We start from the raw sequence: 3,832 nt of genomic DNA on the forward strand, positions 1-3,832 counted from the left end.
AGAACTAGGATTATTTAGTATGAAGGAGAAGACTAAGGGGGAGGATTTGATGGCTCCAAATACCTGAAGGCCGGTTATAAAGAGGACAGAGATGGATTATTCACTGTGGCTGCAGTGGGCAGGACTAGGAAAAATGGCCTCAAATTGCATCAGGGTAAATTTTGGTTGGAGATTAGGGAAATCATTCTCACCATGAGGCTGGTTAGCTCTGGAACAGGCTACCAGGTTCAGGGGTGGGCAAAATGCGGCTCAGGGGCTACATGCGGCCCACCAGGCCATTCTATCTGGCCTGCGAGGCCCCTAAAAAATTTAGAAAATTAATAGTTATCTGCCCCTGGCTGCCTGTCATGCGGCCCTCAATGGCTTGCCAAAACTCAGTAAGCGGCCTTCCGCCTGAAATAATTGCCTGCCCCTGGGCTACCTAATGAAGCAATGGAATCTCCATCCCTGGACATTTTTAAGAGCAGGTTAGACAACAATTGTCAAAGATAATTTAAAGGCACAGTAAATATGCACCTTTGCAGACTAAATAAGATATATAGAGAACAGCACAAGCTTTCATGAACTGAAGTTCACTTCATCAGAAGCTATGAAAGGACATGCAGAAAGCAAAGTAAAATGACAGAGAAATTAGAATACAGAATACAGAAGTCAAGTGAGGGGAGAAAGAGAGAAAGAGACAGAGAGACAGGTAGCAGGGAGAGGGTAGAGTGGGGAAAAAGCAAATGAGCAGTAAACCTATAGGAACAAAGGGGGTCACAAAAGGGTAGTTTAAACCAGGGGTGGGCAAAATACGGCCCACAAGCCAGATTCAGCCCATGGAGGGGCTTTGCCCGGGCCATGGTGGGTCTCTTGGTCCTGCCTGGCCCAGGCAATGTCCAGCTGTGGTGTGTTCTGCTGCCCCTAAGCACACAGCATGGTCGGGGCAGCTCAGTAGCGGGACTGCGAGCCCACGCATGCAGCCCCAACCTGGCATGCCCTGCACCTGCTCTAGACTTGCCCACCCAGGCTGAGCAGTGGCAACAGTGGCTGGGCAGAAACTGTTGCTCGGCATGGGGGAAAAGTGGCCCCTCTCCCTCATTACTGCCTGCACTTCTTGGTACAGCCGACGGAGCCCACGCCGTGCTGGGCTGCCCTGTGTCCCTGGCACTGTCACTGCCACCTCTAGGTTGCCCAGCAGCTGCTCCTCACTGTCACCGCTGCCCCACTGGGCAGCCCAGAGGCAGTGGTGACAGTGCCGGAGACACAGGGCAGTCCAGCCTGGCAAGGGCTCTACTGGCTGCACTAGGAAGCACTGGCAGCAGCGAGTAGGAGGGGCCTCTTTTTCCCCCATGCCGAGCAACAATTTCTGCCCAGCAACCACCACTGATCAGCCTGGGCAGGAAAGTCTAGAGCAGGCATGAGACATGCCAGGTCAGGGCTACATGTATGGGTTCCCGCAGGGCTGGACCCAGTAGCAGCAACAGCCAGAAGGATTTGCCACCACCTGAGCTGCCTAGAAAAGCAGTCCCATCGTGGAGCTGCCCCAGCCCCACCACGTGCCCAGGGGGCAGCAGGACATGCCACAGTCGGGCAATGTGAAGTGGGTGCAGGGCACGCTGGGGCTCCACGCTGTTGGTAGGGAGGTGCCACAGGGCATGCAGGCTCTGGGCTCTTGTGGGGTGGGGACAGTTACTGACCGGTTCAGGGGGCTGTACACAGGGGGCTCCCATGCACACCCCACCACACCCTCAAACCTTCCCCCACAAACCCCACAACCACACCCTCCCCCACACACAATCACACTCCTCACAAATGCTGCACCCACCCACACCCTTCCCCACACACACACCCCCATGCATCTTTTAGGGGAACACCGTTCACTGCTACATACACATACCCCACCACACACACACACCCACATAAACATCCCCAGCCACCCTCCCCCTCCACATACCCCACAGACCCCCACAAACCCCATACCCCGCCACACACACACATCCCCACAAACCCCCATACCAACCCATATTCACACAAACCCCCACAGCCTCCCCCACACCCCACATATACACACATCTACACACACATATCCATCCCCCCACAACCCCCATAGCCACCCACCCAAACTCCCCCATACCCACTCACCCATACTTCCCTCCACACACCCCCAATATACAGGGGTAAGACTTCATTTTGAGCTATTATGCACTATATACACAATGCAAACACACACAAATCAGGACAAAATATTTTCTTAATAAAATTAAAATATGTTACTGTGGATGCTTGAGTTTTAGTATATAATTTGTTTTTTGTTTCCAGTTCCAAGATGGCAAACCCCCTTCCCAAAAGGAATACTTCTGGGGGGCAAGGGGAAGGACTTCTGGTTGCAAAGGTCAGGGGTTAGGGGAAGGGACTTCCGATCCCAAAATGGTGACCAGAGGGCAGGACACCTGTCAAAGGGTGGGACTACCCTTGCAACCCTCGACAGCTCACCAAAACTTGCTAAGCAGCCCTCCAGCCAAAATAATTTCCTGCCCCTGGTTTAGACAGAGATGGTCCCACCTTGCTTTGGACTAGAGGAACTCAGCCTTGCCTTCCTCTGATTCTATTAATCTACAACTGATTGATTGGGAGACTAGGACTGGGACCAAAGGGGAGAAACATGAGGGGAATTAGGAGCCATTTAACTAGTGGGGGGGGAATACTGAGATTAGATTTTGATGGGAGAAGATTGTTAGGACAAGGAGCGGGACTAAGCCTCAGTGTAGGAGGAATGGGAGGAGGAGAAATACATTTGAAAAAATGTCAGTCCTGATAGGGGGAACTGAGATCTGTGTGGGCAAAGAGAATGAGACCAGGATCAAAGAAAGGTATAGGAACAAGTCAAATGGAGACATAAACTGGACAAGGCACCCAAAGAGGCGGGGACTGGATGTGGTAGTAAGGGGGTGGGGGGAGGGATGGAAGAGAAGAAGGACAGATTGGACAAGAAGGCAGTTGGGGAAAAAGTGATTGGCTAGGAAAGGAAAATGGAGAGAAGGTGAGGCAGGATGAGTGATCTCTGACTGACTGAGAATAACAAAACAATAGTATGAAGACTGAGACTGGGCCAGCCAGGGGTGCAGGATGGAGAAGAGACAGGAATGAGACAGACACAAATTGGAGAGGATGGGGCAGAAGATACTCGAGCTCAGTGAAAACAAGCAGAAAAAAGTCTGTCCCCACTAAAGAGCACTACCCTCTAGAGCCTGAGATGGAACCCAAGAATCCTAAGGTTCACCATTACTCCACTGTTGGCAAATATCTGAGAAAACCACTCATAGGGCGCATCTACACATGCAATTAGTGCACATGAATAAACTCTAGAGCTTATTGTTCCACAGTTTTTTGCTCCCAGGCACGCCATTTAAACATGCACAGGGAGTAATTAACTCAAGAGCAATCAGCTCCGCATTTTATTCATGCACAGCACATGGAGTCAGGTTGGAGCAGCCCCTGCTAGCAGGAGGCCCCAGGGGTCAGCCTGCCAGCCCAGGGCTGCTCCTTCTGACTCCGTCTGCTGTGAAGGGGCTGGCTAGGGCATGAGGGAACTTCAGTGCAGGGCTAGCCAGAGGTTTTTACTCCACACTAGGATAGTACTGGTATTTACAAGTACTATCCTGCTGTGGAGTAAATTAGTTTACTCCAGGTGCATCCGCTGGTGCGGAGCTGATGCCGGAGCCCGGCACAGCTGTTTGGAGCCTGCCAGCTCTGGGGAGCTGCTGCAAGCCCTGCTGGGACACTGCAAGCCCTGCTGGGAACAGCCCGGGCTCCAGCAGCTACCCAGAGCCGGGGTAACTGCTGACAGCCA

This window comes from Alligator sinensis, unplaced genomic scaffold, assembly GCF_000455745.1.
Source record: "Alligator sinensis unplaced genomic scaffold, ASM45574v1 scaffold658_1, whole genome shotgun sequence".
In the NCBI taxonomy this organism is placed as follows: domain Eukaryota; kingdom Metazoa; phylum Chordata; order Crocodylia; family Alligatoridae; genus Alligator; species Alligator sinensis.